Here is an 18,718-nt window from a genome sequence, read left to right on the forward strand (position 1 = left end):
CCTTTTTGCATAATTATTTGTGTTGTGGTCTTGATTTAATTTCTGTTCTTCTTGTCTGCATCCTTCTACTTGTCAATTTACAGCATAAACACTTGGGTGTATGGATCATCATTGCAGTGTGGCATGCAATCAGATCTCAGATGGGATCTCTAACCCTAATGTAATACAAAGAATTAGTAATAACAATGATCACAGAATATTACATGAACATTAAAAGTATATTTCACAGCACTGTTACAAGATACAGTAGAAGATGACTCACTTTACTGTGTGGTAAATCAACAGATAGTTAAATGCCTTGCCCAAGATGACAGGAAGGCTGTGGATTATGTGGAGGAACTAAGCAACATCGAGTCCTCTTGACTACCAAGTTTGTACCACGACCACAAGATCAAAGTGAAGTATGGACCCCCCCCCCAAGATCCTCCCTCCAGCCACTTCAAGTTATTGGTAAACCTGAGAACTGTGAGATCAGAAAGCATAACCCAGCTCATGTACAGAGAGCATGCAGTGTGTGCTCAGGTGACAGGGTATGATTTTGTTGGTTGTTTTTACCTTCAGTTGCTGCTGCTTGGGTATTCTTGGCCTAAAAAGTGAGCAATGGCTTTGCTATTTGGTGTGGAGATGCTGGGCTCAAGCTGAATCAACTGGAGCTTTGACAGTTTTCATGAGGGTGAGATGAGGGCACTGCCTATCAAGAGACTTTCTTTCCTCAGCAAGATGTTAGGCATCATCCTTCAAGACAGATAATAAAAGGTAACTTGAAGGACAACACCGAGACACCAGATAGTTGAAACAACTTCTGTGTCAAGCCTACCACTTCTCAGTTACTCTGTTTCTATCTCTGTATGAGTTTTAGCCTGTTGAGGGGTGCCGTGTTAAAGTCTCTGAAGCCTGATCTTTCGTGGTCACCTTTAAACAAAAATTGGTTTGGGGTCAGATTCAGCCAGCGCATAATTACAGACAATTGCTAATTTTCTGTGATGCCACTAGTTTCCCAGAATCGAAGCTTTTGTTATAAACACCCATTTTTTCCCCACCTTCTTGAATTTCTAGCCCTCAGGATTTCAGAAAACAATTCAGTATGTAACTGAAATGAGTTTTCAGAAATCTCGGGAAAATAGTTCTGAGAAACATGAACGGATGCCTTTCTTCTCAGTGGGTAACGTTTCTGAAATTAACAAATGAGATCATTTCATTTTAGTTGGATTATCATTGAGGAATTGGACTAAAGTGCTGTCACAGTTTTCCAGTCTGCCTAGTGGCCAAGTAACCCTGAACAATGACAGTGTTAAAGTTGATGATAGCAAATCTTTGATGGAAAAAGTGACAGGAGCAGTAACAACTGTGCTGTTTAGATAAACACAACGTTTTGATTAGATCTCTGTGGTTATAGGCTTTTCAAGTGTTTATAATGAAGCCAGAGAGCAGTAATACAATAGAAACAAAACATAAGAAAACAATAAATGAACAATATTTTCAGGGCTAATTTTCAGGCAAGACAGAATCTGCTAATTAAATTTACTGATGACATAAAATTGGAAGGCAATATCAAAACAAAGGAGGGCTGGAACATCATATAGGAAGCACTGCATAACCTTGAAGATTGGAGTAAGAGAAATCAGGTGAAGTTTGATAGTATGAGTCACAAAGTCAGGTACTAAGGGAGACTAAGGAAAAAAATTTTGATAGAAGAGAGGAGATTTGCAGAAAGAGTAGAGGTAAAACTTCTGGATGCAGTTGCCAGCTGCTAATGTGCTGTGGACCAAGCACTAAGATGTGCCCAGAGGAAGGCAAATGAAATCTGAAAATGTCTCTGGTTGCTGTTTCAGAATACATGGAGCAAGCTAATGCTCCGCAGAGAGACAACCTGTTTAATGTAAAAGACGATGTTGACACAAGAACAAACGGAAAGATGTAAGCGTAAAATGCGAAGCAGGAGAAGATTTCTAAGCAAAGAAACCAAACACATATATTTTAAGCTTTGATTCCCGTGCTTCTAGTAGCAGAGAACATGAATTCATGATCTGAGGCTTCCTTTCCAGTCATGTTATCAGTTATGTTCCTAGAATCACAGCTAAAACATGTGCGGGCTCATTTACTGTCAGTAATACTCTTTCCTGCTAAAATGTAACAATCTCCATGAAACCTGGGGAGCAATCTTAAAGAAAAGCCAAAGTCAAGTTACCAATTGTATCAGGGTTCACTAGGCTGCGCCAGAGCAAAACTGACCTTGCATAATTTGTCTAAACAATAAATATAAATGGGAAGAGTGGATTTTAATTAAGCTGGGGATCAAACAGAGGATCTCCGAAATGCAATGTCTCTCCTAGTCTGCTGTTGGCAGAGTCTTCAGCCCAACCCCTGAAGAGTAAAATCAGACCCAGCTAGGATACTGGAAAACTGGCTTGCATGTTAGAGCAAAACTGAAACTGAAGGTCTGGAAAGGGAGCAGGATGAATGTTTTCCTTCATATGCAAATATACCTTAAAAAGACAGAGCCTGAGCTTTTTTTTAATGAACTAGGGCTTAAAAGAAATCTTGGTTGTGTAGGATTCTCCATCAGTGTTTGCAGAAGTGCTCACTCCAGACCAATTCCACAATCTCAAATTGGTAAATGACCAATAACAAGGATAATAAATGCCTAAGACTCCAAGACACAGACTTATAATGAACCAAGGAACTAGAGTTGGTAATACTAGATGGAAAATGAATCCTGCTGGCTCTGATGAAAGAGAGTGTGGAGACAAAAAAAAATAAAAAAGGTAGTCTTTTGTATGCTAAAGGATGCAATGCATTCAAAACATATTTGAAACATATTCAAAACATAATAATTAGCTGCACAAATCCCCTTGAGTGAGGTATTCAGCAATTGCACCTGAAAACCTAGTTCCCTCTCAGTGTTTACAATCTGAGATGAATCTAATGAACTGATGTCAAGAGTTGGTAGACCATAACTTTGCAAATTTCTTCAGAAATGTGACTGATTTCTTACCAGGATAATCACAGCTCATATGGAGACCATGAAAAAGCATAATTTGCAATAAAAATAATTATTTTCCTCTAACCAGTTGTAATGGGGCCTCTGTTCGAGGCAACCTATTTAGTTTTAATTAACTCTAATGTTTTTCAGCCAAGGGTCTGTCTTGGGCTGACTCATCCCCACTTCACCCTGAAATCTCAGCTAGAGCTGTTCAGTCCTTTCCCAGTATGAAAAGAGAAGAATAGGGTTTTTTTTCAGTTTTAAAACATCTTAGAAGCTCGGATGCTTTTGTGGTTTTTTTTCGGTTTGGCAAGAGGATGGACTATGTGTCAGGACTGTGCCTCTTGTGCCTGTGAAAATTGACCTAAATTTGGCCAAGTCAGAAGCCTCTGAAAAAGAACCTCACTTCTCATGTTCTGGGGAGATGTGCTGAACTTCAACAGTAAAATAAAACAGTGGGTGGGAGAATGACAGAGACTGGATAAGAAGATGATGGGAGAGAGGGGACATGAACAGGAAACTAGGACTGGCCTTATGAAGGTGTTGGATTGGCTGTGGGGGAGTAGAGACAGATTTACCCAAACAGTCTGGTGTGCGTGGGGACAAATATATTGGACAAACAAAACAAATGACAGGATGTATGGGAAGTGAGAAGCTGAGACTGAGCAAGAGCTGTTCGCTATAGCACTGGAGAGACTACTTCTCCCCCTTCTAGGGTATTATAAAAATAAGAAAGAAATGCTGAGGTTCTATTATGATGAAAATCATAGAAAAATATAGAATAAGCTAGTATTTTCTGACTTCAGGTTTGGCCAGCTTACAGTGAATAAGGCACTGGAACTTGCATGAAATAAGGAAGAAAAAAGGAATTGAGCTGCTGTTGCTTTAAAGGGTGGATTACTGCCACATCCCTAAGGTATCTAAATTATGTTTTTGTATGTTCAGCATGGTAAGATCTGTATTTCAAAAGCAGATCCAGTTTACTCAAGACTCAGACTACCTAAATTTGGTGCATAAAGACAAATCTCCCCTTGGGTGAATGTTGTTCTTTTTGTGAACCACATGAGGAAGCAGGGATCTGTGGAAAAACAGCACCAACTCAGATAATTAAAATCCATTATAAGGTATATATGCAAAGGGCATTAATTAAGGTGGTGCAGCTGACATTCGCTTTGGCATTTCACAGCCTTCAGATGCTTAGATTTGCAAATTTCATTAGTGTTCTTTTAGCATCTTTTTTGTGTGTTTAATTAATGTTGTGTATTGTTTGTATAGCGGTAGAGCCTGGAAGCCCTAGGCAAGTATTCCAAGGCTTTGCAGTCACAACACAGAATAGCTGTCAGAAGCCCAGATTTTTCAGTTACTACTGACTTGGACTACATTTGAAAAAAACTGAGATGTATGAACTTTGTTTTGGCAACATGAATAGCAGTGTGTAGTCTTTGACTTGTCTATTTAGACTGTGTGCTTTTCAGAACAGGAGACCTGTTATCTTTGTACATTTTCTACTATCCTTTGTTACCACCTTAGTACTCTAAATTCTGTGGTGATAAAGATGATTAGTAAAAATTTGTAATATAAAATCTTTTAAAATCCTTAAGCCTCACTGGTGCATGTCAGAACTCCCCAGCTGGATGTTGCAGGCTGAGTGCTGTTAACAGACAATAGAGATTGTCATTTTGTTTTGTTGTAAATGCTTGTGGTTTTGAAGACATCCATTCTTCTCCTTCCCACAGAGCTCAGAGTGGTTTGGGCATGCAGTAGTGACCGTGAAAGTTTCTGGCTTCTATGCATTTCTTATAGTATTAGATAAGCTGCTTGGTTTTGTAACACATGAAACAGCTAGAATCGTCTTCCCTGAAAACGCTTGAGTGACCATCACTCATCTCCTCAGGCAGGCAGGCGGTCAAGGGCAGTCTGGCTGTCTTGCTCTTCATCCTGCAGTCCCCTCTGACTGAGCTGGGAGAATAGGGCTTTCTCAGGTCAGGAAGCTTGTCTGAGGAGCTCGCTCCCTGTGGATACCAGCCATCGTTCTGCTCCAGCTGTCTTCAGGTCTCCGGGTACAGCTTTTTGAAGTCAGGACATTTTTTGGCAGCTCTGTCTCCCCCTTCTTCCTTAAACTTATTTGATGTGTTTAATACCAGGAGGTTGTGATGTCCAGTTAAGCTTCTACTGTATCCTAGAAGCCTGGATAAAAGATTTAGTTAACAGAAAAAAAAAAGAACAGTAGGCTAAACTTGTCACGGTCTGATTGCATGGAAGTCTTTAGAGTTACACCTGGAATGACTCCGGTCTAATGCATTTGGCAAACTTATGACTGACAGGAGAATTTGGCTCAGTTTGCAGGCATGTGGATGAACTGCAGGATCAAAACTTTCCATTCCAATTGAAATAACAAGAAAAGTCATCTCACGCGCTCAGATAAACTTTGGTTTCATCAGCTGCCTTCTTTTGATCTGCAGTAAGTACCAGTGATCACACTTTAAATGATTACTTTGTTATATAAGGGAGAAGTGCTAGTGTAGATGTTCCTAATGACGTCCCCCCCCCACCACAGAAGGTGATGCCACAGCAAACAAAAATAGTGGGCATAGCTAGCAAAACTGTTCTCTTGCAATCAAAGTGTAAATAACACTTTGACATTGTGACTTTGCTGCTATATAATGCTTTCTTTGGGATTGCATTGCAAGCAAAAAGGCAAATTACTTCAAAGAAAACCCAAATCTCTGTGGAATAGAGGTCTCAAGTGTGCTAGTTCTTTGTTGGCCATCCTGCTGAGCAACCAGCAAACTGCAGCTTAGCCTGTAAGCCTCAGACCCACTGATTTGGCCTTGGTGGAAGTGAAGGCTTTGCAACAAATCTGGAGAATTTAGAGGCAAGTGGAGAGCAGGTAAAAAGTAAAAGGAGTTAACCAAAATAGATAGTATCAGAACAAGGGTATACATTTATTTTGTAAAATAACTGATTTTGGACAAGAAAAATGGGATTTCTCAGGACTTCAGTGAAGTAGTTGGTGTGTTGCCACAAAGAAAACTGAGTCAAACACGTGAAAGTAAGGATTATGGCAAGAATGGTGACATAAACAGGTGAGTTCAAAGTTTCCTACTTATTTGGGATTTTTCATGATCATGTCCCATGAGCCCATTAAACAGGTTGTTTTGTGCCATGTTATCTACGTCAGACTAACAGGTTGTGAAGGAAAGACTCATGGAAAACATGCAGGTAAACAGCAAAGCGGGCGAACCATATCCTGGGTTTGCCAAGCTCCATCTGGGCTGATGACTAGCAGATATCGGGATGTCGTCACTGCATGTGTGCAGGTTGTGCACGTTTTTTGAGGCCTGTGTGATTTGGATATGCTAAACTGTCTATGATTGGATGAAGTGACTGAGTGCTTGACATGATCTGCTGGTAAGTCCTGGGCAAGTGCAAATTCCACTCTCTATATAGTGACTGTACATCTACAAAAGGTCAATATTCTAGTATGATATGAAGTAGACCAAGACTTAATTAGTTTGTTTGGGAAGGGGGTTGCAGAGTGGACCTAAAAGGGAAATCTCTCTGTCAGTCTTTGGTTTGTGTATCTGATTTGTATACCAGTCTAGTGGTCAGAATCTGCTAGAAACATTCCTCACACCGTGCAAAGCAGTAATTTCAGCTGCATTTCTGCTCACCCTGAACACTTGCAAATAACTGTGCTGTTAAAAAACCAAAAACCTGGAAGGCTGAAGAATGGAGAACACTGGAAATGGAGAACTTCCTATATAGTTTTTGAGGATTGGGGTTGCTTGCTGAGCTGATTTATATTTTTAAGGAACTTAAGTTTATGCATTTAAATTTATTTTCCCTTACTAAGTGGGCCTTATAACCTGCTGCTGTTTCTGTGATCTTCTTAGTCATCATATTATCTTACAGGGTTTGGGGAAGAAAACAAGGAAAAGATATAGCCACTGGCAATCTCTGATCTGAATTTGTTTAATAATAGCATCCTGTTTACTTCTTTTTCATGTTTCCCCACAAATATTATGTTCCGCATTTACTTATTATGCATGAGGACTGTCTGCTGAAGCAAAATTAGCTCCTGTAGTAGGAAGGAACCACATGTGGTTCCTACAGGCTAACAAAAGCTTAAGTGGACTTACTAGTGGTGTGAATATGGTAGCATACACTCTGAAGGTGATTTTTTAATAGCTCTAATTTATATATGTATATATGGTGCAGAATAAAATAGATGTTAAAAAAAGAGATGATGAACTCTTGGTATCCTACTCCCTGTCATAACATAAATGACTATGAAGGATACTGAGCAGAGGAGAATCAGGCCCACTTAGCTAATTAGGTCTTTTTCCTGGGTATATTTATGATGCCTGTTTGTTACAGAGATTAGTCATATATTTGCAATGTTGGATGTTTTTTTTTTCCATTTGTACACAAGAATGTGCTGCTCCCAGTGGAAATAAACACAAAATAACTCCTGCTCTCTTCAGTACCAGTGGGCAGTTGGGAAGTGTGTGTGTCATGCTGGAGCTGTGAGTTTGGGCTTGGCAAAATAGTATAGAATCATTTAGGTTGGAAATTATTACTCATAATTAGTGTAATGGTTGTGCCTACAAGTCATGGCCTTGCCATTGGGGGTACCAATAAAAACATTGGATGGAAACCTTGATCTTGGTCTGTATAATACATGTAGTTCAGGTACGATTTTCATGTGTGTGCACTTAACAGAATTTTAATGACTGTATGGCCTCGGCTAGGTGCATGTTTTGTCTGCTTAGTCTTTAAGTCTGAAATGCAGCAGCCAGAGATTGTGGCATCCTTTTTGACTATGCAGTACATATGCAGGGTAAGAACAGAAAGCTTCAGAAAGCTGAAGAGAGACAGCACAATGAAAAATGAGGATGATTAGTAAAATAAGCAGCATTTCCAGCATACCAACTGTTCCTTGTGGCTGAGTGGTATGAAAGCATCATCCTTAGCCTAAATTTTATTATGGTAGGAAGGAGGCTGCAGTGTTATTCTTATAGATTTTGTTAAGTCTTTCCTGTTGAAGGACAGCATGGGAGAAAACATCACGGTGTTTGAGGGAGTTCCAGCCTGATGAATAGTAAACGGTGATACCTGGCAGACTGTCCTCCTCCATTGCTCTAGATACACCATTATGCCCTGCCCAAGGGCATTCAGTGAAGGTGGAGAAGCTGCAGCTCCTAAAGAGCAATTTCTTTGATGAGCTTGAACAAGAAAATGTGAGCACCAGCCCACAGAGATTCTCTTTCTATGACTGTAACTTATTTCAGTGCTGTTCTCTGACAGGAATATCTAAGGATCAAAATATTAAATTTTGAGCATTGTCTTATTGGAGTTTAGGTGTGTAGGTTCTCAGGCATGGTCCTTCAAAATCACCAGCCGAAGAGACTTCTTTCTGGCTGGCGAAGTTTCTTGCACTCTGAGTTTTTCTTCTGCATCGGGCTGGATGCTGTCTTGGCAAGCAGTTCAGCTCCTGCATTGCTCTTAACCTTACCCAGGATCCTCAGAGTAGGCATTCCTTTGTCTGTATCCACTGAGGGTTGTGGTCTGGAAGCTGTGCTCCAAGCACACCTGCCTCACAGGAGATAGTGCTGAACTGAACACACATCACAGCACAAACAGTCACATCAGGAAACAAGCGAATAACCAAGGGTGCAGCAGCATTGCAGTTAAGTAGTCAAGAGAGCTTGGACCAAGACTAGATCTCCCTTTCCCCTGGGTTGTGCTCTAATTCTTAGGCTCCTTTTTGTGGGCCTAGTAATTCTAAATTGTTTGTTGCACTGTGACAAAAATCCAGTAGAAGTTTTCTTGTCCTTATTTCCTTGGGCACTTTCATAATTTTTCACAATTCTACTTTTGTCTTAACTTCAGGCATTGATGGATACACTCTGATGAGTATTGCTATGGCAGTTTAAGACGCGACTGCTTGTTGTGCCCTTCTGGTGTGGGTTACTGCTTCACATCAGAGCTGTCAGAATGAACACATGCTGATGACAAAGCCAAGCTATTAGATAGTTGATAAAGATGCATCTGAGTTAAGACACCGGATTTTGGAGAGGAACAGGCAAAATGTAGGCACACATCTCCTTCTGCTGACTTTGATAGAGGGATGGGAGATCCAGCCTGAGGTGACAGCTAACAGCTGCAGAATGGAAACATCTTAAACTGATGCAGCTGTTGCTAAGTGACTGAGCCAAATTTAGCATTTTAATTTAGCAAATTTAACAAATTAATTTAGCATACAGGTGTTAATTTATTACCTTAACTATAAATATATTTATGTTCCTTTTTTCCTCTTTGCATTTGAGACTGCCTAGCAATAATGGGAGAAAATTAATTTGAATCCCTAATATTGTCTGGTTTCACCATTCTTTCCTAGCTGATACTGCGGTATGATTTATATCTTGCCATCTGATTCCTTAATTGCAGTTTGCAATGAAGAAAACCATATAATACTTGAATTGCAAGCTGGTCTCTGTTAGAAGCAAATGAAATAATTATTTGGAAAACCAATCAGGAAGCATTCAAATCTTCCTTGGTGACATGCCTACTTTAGTTGTATAGCTTGCTTCCTTCTAGATCGCAAACATCAGCGTTAAGTTTAGCCTAGCATTGTGAAAGCGCTTACTCGGCATTTCATCATTGGAATGAGTACTGCTGGATTTTGTGATACTGCTCCTCTGCCAATGTCAAACGGATTTAGGCATAGCAACCCTCACATGGTCATGCTGAAACCTGGTCCGTCCTGAAACAGCATGTTAAAACAAGAGCTTACAGTTGGATGCACTTTGCTTCGGGGATCGGCTGAGAATTCAGAGGCTGATACGGATACCTTGCAACTGGATACCCATGAGAATAAAAGAACTGAACTGAAAGAGATTAAGCAGCTCTTTGTACATTCTCCCCTGTGAAGTGTAAAGAACTGAGAGCTTCATTGTTTTGTAACCACTTAAAAATTAAGGGAGAAAAACAATTACTTCAGCACAGTCCTCTTGAATATGGTTTTATTAAATGTGCTCTTCCCAGAAATCTAGGCATATCTGAAAAAAATAAGAAATCCTCCATACGCAGATTTCACAACAGAGCATTGTCCATCATGGAACTTAAACGTTCCAACTCCAGTTCCCTTTGAGCAAGTAGCTTTCCCACACTGTTTCAAACACAGTCCACATACATCAGCAGTTGGCTCACTTTCTGCACTGTTCTTTGAAAATTATTTACCTTATGCCTCTAGGCCCTTTTTCTCTATACAGCCATTTACATCTTCCTGTCTGGGTGGGATAAAGGCCACCGTCAACAGAGAGTAAGTTTCAGTATCATGTTTTTCTGCAAGGCTGCTGTCTGCTAACAGAGGCTGCCTTTGGACAGAGGCTGCCAATCTGATGCAAACAGTGATATTAAATGTTTCTTCCTTATAGTTCACCTGCCTGCTGAAGATTAGTTCTCTGTATGACTGCATTGAGTCAGGTCTGCTCCACTAGGTTTATATTTGCTGCAATTGGAAGCATTTAGAGGCAGTTTAAAGGCTTGATCTAGTCTGAGAACAGAACTGGGAGACAGGAACACCTGAATTCAAGAAGCATAATTGCAGTAGTTTTGCTGCACGGCCTGAGGCTACTGGTTGAGCTCTTACTTCATTTTCCCCATCTGCAATACTGCTCATAGGATTGTTTGGTGATTAATTTATGCTGATGAAGTTAATTATTTGGTAAGAATTGAATAATTTGATAAGAATCTCTATGTATCCCAGAAAATGTGGCAAAACAAACAAACAAAAAATAGCCAGCCCTAAAACTGTTAATTAATAAACTCAGACAAGATGGTGAGATTCAGGATAGAAACCTCATCAGAGATATTATTGCCAGTTACAGTGGTGCATTTTGTCTAAACTGAAGATCCTAGATAAAGTTATTCTTCCACAACCAGTGCAACTTGACATTCCTCTGATTCCAGAGGAATGTAAAGTTAGAGGATGGCATGTTCCTGAAACCTCGGTTTTATTCTGGCAGTTTTGGAAGATCTATGTCGTAAGCTAAGACAGCCAGTGAAAAAGCTCAGGGGGCTGTATGTTGTTATTTTGCAGTTCCTGCAGGTATATACGAGGAAGCAATTGGAAAGGATTATGCAATAACATTAATTTATTAAGATATCCTGTGTCCTGCAGAACAATCTGTGACTCATCGGCGTGATGTACATCATATCAAAGGAATTCTGCAGGGCCAGCTCTCTTGGCAGGCTTGAAGTGATCTATATCTCCAGTGTAACTTTGGTTTTAGTGTGACCAACCAGTATAATTAAATTACCAATGTCACTGTCCTCAGCCAAATTGCCCCTGAGCTTTTATAGCTCCCTCTATTGGTTTAACTATCAAAGCTGCTCTTTAGCTGGCAAAATGGGTGCTCCATCTCTCCAGCTTTTTGATGAGTTAATAATTTGAATTATCTTGGTGTTTTTATGATACTTTGCGTGCTCCAGATCAATACAGATTATGTTGCTGAAGACCTTTACATTGCATTTTAATAGAATTTAACTGCACTGATGTTTGAAGCTGTCATGAAATATTTCAAATTCAGTGTAGTTTTTCCAAAACATTTGAAGCCAGCTACTCTATAATCTTTGTGTTATGATCCACTTAGTCCATCTTGGACACAATGCAAGTAGGTAGAAATGAATGGTGGTTTCATATTTTCACGGCTTGCTTGTGAAACATCTGAAACGCCCAGAGACTCCATGTCTGTCAGTGCTCTGCAGTTTTTGGTTGCTATTCATGTAACCCACTGAGGCAGAAGAGCAGAGATAAGGGAAAGAACAGGGGAAGATTTCTGTCTGCAGTTTGTTCTCCAGGGTTTTGTTCAGTCCAGTTTTAAATGGCTCAAGCTACTGAAGGGATTCAGGCTATGACATTTTGGCAGGGTGTGAAACAAAATCTGGCAGAGGTGCTATGACTGAAGGGCTGGTTTTGTTCTCTCTGAAATGTGTGGCAAATCTTTCTCTGGCTCCAGTCAGAACAGGATTGGGTCCTCAGAGTCATTCAGTTCGAATAAGCTCAGCAAAACCAGCAAAATAATCTAATTTTGTTGTACCATTACACTGTTACTATCTCTTTTGGGCTCACCCTCCTCTGTTTACAGTGTCCTCCAATGCAGCCAAGACTTTCTGTGTAGAAAAATGCGCTGTGTTTGTTAGGTTTTGAGTAATAAATAGCCCTGGATTAGTAGTCCCTGTCTGATGTCTCATTCAGACTGTCTCTTGCACTACCTTGCTTTTTTTTAAAACCCTGATACTGGAAGTGGAAACTCTCCAGAGGCATACTTTAAAAAAATCAATAAAGAGAGGAAAAGCTAATTGATTTTTAAATTATTTTTATTATTATTTTCTTTATAAGATAGCCCATTAAACTTGTGCAGTCCCTAATGAAAGGTAAGTTTACTGCAGTCTGTTTTACCACACTTTCAGAGTCTCCCTTGTTGCCTTGATGTTATAGTTTTCTTTTTTATTTCTCCCCTCTTATAGGTAAAAGGACGTTTTAAAAAATAACAAAGTTTAGGATAATTGGGATTAATTTCACTTTCAAGAGTGTTATTCTGGATTTCTTACTAGTTCAGCGGATATTGATCTTAAGTTACATGTAAATCCATTTCTACTGTGTTCTTCCACATGCTCATGGACAAGATTTGTCTCATCATAGGTCTATAATAAAATAGAATAAAATTAATAGAAAAGTGATTCTGAGTGTGTGTTATAATACCATCTTGTCCATGGTATAAACAACTCCGTAAGCTGAATGCTGGAAGGAAAACCTGTCACAGTCTTGTCTGTTGGAAAGACTCTTCTAGGCAGCAAATGTACATTTTGAGCAATGCTGAATTATTTTTTTCTGAATTCTTTGTATTGAGGAGAGAAGATTAGAGTCATGGTTCTGGGACAGTCCAGAGAACCTGTTCACACCTGAGGCCAGGACAGTCATGCAAACAGTTCTGAGAAGGCTCTGCCACACAAAGTCACAGGCCAGGACCACTTGCTTGTACTGGCAGTTGGGCAAGGGCCAGCAACCATAGCTCGTTCTGTCATTTCTGCAGCTATTTTGCCAGTCTGGAGACATGCTCTCATGTGCTTGAGATGTTTGTCTGCCTTTACCATGCTACTTTCCACACTTCCTGCACTGTCAGCAAGTTCCTTCACGCTCCAAAGGCCCAAGTGAATAAGCATTATTTACGACCTCCCCCTTTCCCCACCACCTCTCAGTGGTGCCCCTCTAGCTCTCCCTGGGTGCCTTGTTCTTCGTCTGCAGCACTGCCATAAAATACTGCCTGTATTTTACAAAGCAGAGTTGCTGTCATGATTTCCAGTCAAGATGGAACACTGATCACTAAAGGAGCGTCTAGACTGTATGGTTGTCCTCACCTTAGGTTGGCTGGTGGGATCAGGAAGGGAAGGGACTTTTGAAAATGAGGTGGATTATTAAGCGAGGCTGGGGGATGGAAGGGAGGGGAAATCGGAAGCAGTAGGACTAGATATTTCAAGAAACAGCTGGGGAAGAATAGGGGCAGGGATGGGTAGGGGCTTTTTGGACTGCAGGCTGAGGGAAGTTCTCATGCAGGGAAGTATAGCTACGACTGTAGTTGGGAGATTAAAAGAGGAAATTCTGAGTCAAGTTGCATGCCTGCTTTTGGAGCTTGTCAACACTGCTTTTAATATCTGAAAGCAGGCTTTTCTGTTATGGCACTCATCTCCTCAGATTCTTGCACAATGTAGGGTTAAAATGCAAATGGTCAGATCCTGGTGTGAATTCACATAGCTCCAGTGGCTGACCCCTATATGTTTGAAGTTTATGCACTGTCTCCCTCCTCCCCTCCCCCCCCCCCCCAAAGCTTATGGCATTTGAATATGTTTTTTACTTAAGGTTACTAGTGGCTAGTCATATTTTTTCAAGAAAGAAAACTCTTCAGATCATTGAGAAAACATACAAAATCTAAGTCAAAACCAGGGTCCAGTACAGCTCCACAGAAATTTACAGTGCAGGGTAAAACTCCCCCCATCTTTTTAAGCTCGAATTAGCAGCATGCCTCAAAACTGGGGTATATGTGCTTAGATTCAGCTGTTAGCTAATGAATCAAAGACTGACCTCATTGTTAAGCCATTACCCATCTGTATTTTATGACTTCCAGAGATACACAAGGCTTCCAGAATCAAATAGCCACTTGTGGCTTCCCTAGTATTCACCCTGACTTGCTGACTGCTCACCAAAGCACTGAGCGCTCTTAGCTGTCTCTGTGCAATTTCCTGGCTAAAGGAGATCTGGAATGTAAAAATGTATTCATCACCAGAGGTTTTGCCAGATTCCAGGACTTCAATGAAGCAGTAAGAGATGTTTTAAAATTGGAATGGCATGAAGATTCCTCTGAGTTTTCCATCAACTATAGGGTAACTTAACCAACAAGAAAGTAACCCTTAAGGAGAACCTGAATGATGTGGGATTTAAGCATCAAAAAAATGTACCAGGTTGTAACTACTGTTATACCTGTACCAGACAGATCATGACTCTTTACTGTGAGCCTCTCAATACAGAAATGGAGGACCAAGTGGCAAGTGGAAACATGTCCACTATGATGCTCTAACCATTTATCCAGAATGCAACAACTGGATATAACCAAATACTGAGAAATAGTTGTGTATAAGCTGGATTTTTGACATCAGTTGATAAAACTGCAGACAGTGCTAAGATCAAACAAGTGTAATCCAGAGCCAGCTTTCCTAAAATGGTGGCCCTGGTTCTTACTCCTGTATTTGAACTCATTTTAGACAGAGATATCTTAGCAAATTTCTTAGGAAATGCATGTCCATGTTAAATATGCAGCAGATGTAACGTGCTAATTGCATACCTTTTGGAACTGATGCTGGCTTCCTTAGTGATGGGTAATACACACCCTCTAACCTCAGGATATGTAAGAGAGGAACCCAGTGCTGCTCTCCACCAGTCAGATGTTCTGGCCCTTTTGTTATTCTGCTACTTTGCTTTTCTGGCACTACAACACCCTGAAACTTACTGAGGAAATGAAAGATTGTTGCTGACGTGCTTTTTTGTGTTTGTTTAGAGAAAACATTTACTCTGGTGGGTCACGGATTTGTGTCCAGAAACACATTCCCCACTGCTTTAGTTTGTTGTGTTATCTGGACAAAGTAGAATGAAAAAGGAAATGGTTCTGATTTGGAAGTGTTTTACGTACATTTTGCAGAGCCGTACAAGCTTATACGATATGTGGGGCAGTGATGAATCATAGTCTGTCTTCTTCATCACTTCACACCACTGTAACAACATTATTTTGCTAGGCTGACTTCTGATTTACTGGGTGAGAAATCTCCAGGCTGTAGTATGCTGACCCACCATCACCCTCAGTTTTGCTTGCTGCTGCTTGCTGTTTCTACATCTTTGCAGTGAGATCTTTAGCTAAGGAACTTTGTAATTGTGTATTGTATGACTATAGGCCTCCTTTTTTCTTTTTGTCTTTTTCTAATCCTTGCCTGACTATTAAGACTTAGAGACTTGTAATTAGTTTTCAAGTCATTCATGAACTCTGGTTTCTTCCTTGTAGGCTGAGGCCAATTTGTCTCTTAATTGCTAGAGCAGATTAAAGGAGTGGACGGATGATTGCAGGTGACTAAGCTAGTACGTCATAACAAGTTACTGTCCCTCAGCTGAGATTTAGCTTCTGTGATTTCACATGCTCTTGTGTTCCCCTGCATTGTGTCAGCCAATATATTTGGGGATTTGTTCTGGCTGAAAAACACCCAGGAAAAATCTTAGGTGGACCAGTTCCTTGATCCCTTCCATTACACAGCTGCAGAAATAGCTGTGCTAGCACAGTGCAGGGAGTAGCTCAAGAGCAGAGATGCACAGCAGGGTAAGAACTATCGGTACTGGTACTGCTGACAAGAAATCGTCAGGCCTTGCCCTACGGCAGCTGGAGTGCTCGTTCTGCTGTATGGCTGAAGGGGAGAAAAATGCGGTTCTTACATGTTCACTGTAAAATCAATTGTTCAACAGAGTTGGTCTCTGAGGCTGGGGCCTGGTGCCAGGCTTCTTCCCACAGAAGACAAGACCCTTTTGAGGTGTAAGTAATACCCTTTCCCCCCATACTGGAAAGGGGCTATCTGACTTAATCCTGAGTAGAAGGCAAGATGGATCCTTTCCCTGAAAACTCCCCGAGCACTTTCTCTGCTCTGAGTGCTTAGAACACAAATAAAATGATATACATTTTACTCATTCCTTTCTCAAGTACCAAATTCTGATTTGCAGCAGTAGCTCTATATCCTGTTCTGATGTTATTCATGGACATCCCAAATGCCTCTCCCTCCTTTTGTTTGGGAACTCCCTCTGAAAATCCAGCAATGGTTTCAATCAAAGGAGTCTTGAAATTTGGGTAAATTCGGAAAACTCTTAAGTGTTGTAATACCAGGATATCCCTTCAGGATATCTCTTTGGGATTCCGCATTACTACAGAGTAGGGTAATAACAAAATGTAAGAATACAGTTCTGAATGTCTTGGTGAGATCCCTTGGCAGTGAATATACAAAGATTTAATTGAGACCATTTCTGAACTGAGTTAACCTGTGCGTAGATAAAGTCTTTTTTCATCTTGAAGTGGCTTTGAAAGCACCTATAATTAAAGTCCTGGTTATTTCATGCTGCTTTAAGTACCTTTGTATAGATAAAAATACAGCTATAGCAGGGGCTGTTAAAGCAATACACCAGCTGTGTATGGACCAGGCCTTAGGTCAACCAACTGCAATTACCTTACACAGCCATTCTCCAAGTGGTTCAATGAACATATTTGGTAAAATGTCTTGTCAAACAAGGCATGTTTATGAGTATTTTGGACCAATCTTTTGCCTGGCTTCAAGATTTATTTTTTAAATTATCAGGGTGCATCCATGTTTCTGAAAAGTCTTTGTGATTTTGTGTGTGTACAGGAAGGAAGTTACTCTTCAGGTCTCAGTTCAGGGGTGAAGGGTAACTGTTCAGTTTTAACTCCAGCTTTGACGGTGCCCCCTTTGTGGATCCGGCATTCAAGCTGAGCTGCGTGGTTTTCTCCTCAGTTGCCCCTCTGCAGCAAACACGTAAGCACAGCTCCCATGTAACTGTGGGATTCTTGATCAGGCTGATTTGGGCTGCGTTTGAAGTGAAGTGACCAATATACTGTCCTGTACTGCCATAAGCACCTTTATGTGGCAACCAGAGGACAGACTGTGGACAGACCATGCTCTGGGGGAGTACACGCAGTCTGTCTGTGTGTGTGGTTTTGAATCCAATTTTAAATGTATCCAACAGAGGGAAGTAATTCTAAGTGTGCAATTCCACAACAGGTTGAGCTGATTGGAATCAGGTTTGTTGCAGTCCCACTCTTCCTACCAGTCCCAGACTCGCATTCTCACTTCCTCCATTTTATTTTTGCGGGGTTGATTTTCTGCTGGTTTAGCTCTCCAACAAACTTACCACGGGAACTGATAAATGTTGGTACAAGGGGGAAGGGCAAGACTGTGGCGGCGCTGTCTTAATCTGTCATATGTGGGCATGCTGTCTTGGTCTAAAAGGCAGGTCTGGGGTGGTGACCTGTATTATATGTCTCCCTTTTGTCTGTATCTACCTGCTTCACTTAACATTTTACTTTTGTATGTCTAGACACCATGAGACACCTCACCATGCCCGCGTTCTGTTCGTGAGAGTGATGCCGCTGTACCTCCGGGCAATCAAATCCCTCCTCTTTTTCTCTCTCAGCGGAGCACAAGCGCTGAGCCGAAAACTCCTGTTAGCCAGGGTGATGAGTTTTCACGGAGCTTTGGATCGCAAGGAGAGCAAACACCCGTATCCCTGCAATATAAGGTATAGACATCTCGGCTTGTGCAACACAGAAGCAGGGCAGAGCCCATTTTATTCTTGCCTTTTTTGGATCTGCACGCACACAGTCCTAGCACAACGGAGCCGGCTCTGCGATACGAATCACAGAAATAAAGTCATTACAGCGTTGCATGCCAAGGGTGTAATTGCCGGTGATCCACTCCCCGCGTCGTAGCTCCGTCGATGGCGTGATCGCGAAAGACTTTTACGTCCCGGGCCAACGCCGCTCCCTCCCTCTGCCCCGCAAAGGTGCCGGGCTGCGAGCAGCAGCAGCCCGCAGCTCCACCAAGGCCGTAGCACATCCCACGGATTTCCCGAGGCAGCCCAGAGGCGAAGAAAGCTCCGGATCTGCCGCACCGGGAAGGTACCACCCCCCCTCAAACTTTTCCCCCAGGGCCACTCGGCTGCGGTGCTGCGCCCCAGCCGAGGCTCCCACCCCCCGGCAACGAAGCGGGAAGACCCTGCCCCTCTCCCCGGCTCCTGCCCCGCCGTGCCCGGCTGCCCACCTTGGCGGCAGGGGGGCGGCGGGGCGGGCCCCCCCGGAGCCAATGGCAGCGGCAAGGCGGGGAGGGTGAAGGGAGGCGGTGCCGGGCCCACAATAGGGGCGGCTGGAGGGCGGCGTGGGGAGCGGGCAGGGCGGGCGGAGAGCTGGGCAGCACCTTGCGGCGGGCGGAAGGTGAGTCCCGCCGGGCCGGGGAAGGGGATTTCCTCGCTTGTTCTTTTGTAGCCGGGAAGTTTGCAAAGGGCTTGAGCGGCAGGGTCTTTTCTTCCTTTTTTTTTTTTTTTCCTTTTTCTTTTCTTTTAGGAGGGGGGTA

General features: G+C 41.8%; 1 protein-coding gene across 3 annotated transcripts in view; it reads left to right on the plus strand.

Moving 5' to 3' along the window:
* The first annotated feature begins 18,037 nt into the window (after positions 1–18,037).
* Positions 18,038–18,718, plus strand: part of PAK1 (p21 (RAC1) activated kinase 1) — a 76,807-nt gene continuing 76,126 nt past the window's right edge. The window contains exon 1 of one of the 3 annotated variants that reach the window (XM_069808572.1): positions 18,038–18,267. The gene's annotated coding sequence lies outside the window, so the exon portion shown is untranslated. Of the gene's footprint in view, positions 18,268–18,489; positions 18,580–18,718 lie in introns of those variants that run through there. The other 2 variants (XM_069808571.1, XM_069808574.1) reach the window with 2 other exon arrangements.

This window comes from Haliaeetus albicilla, chromosome 20 (assembly GCF_947461875.1).
Source record: "Haliaeetus albicilla chromosome 20, bHalAlb1.1, whole genome shotgun sequence".
In the NCBI taxonomy this organism is placed as follows: domain Eukaryota; kingdom Metazoa; phylum Chordata; class Aves; order Accipitriformes; family Accipitridae; genus Haliaeetus; species Haliaeetus albicilla.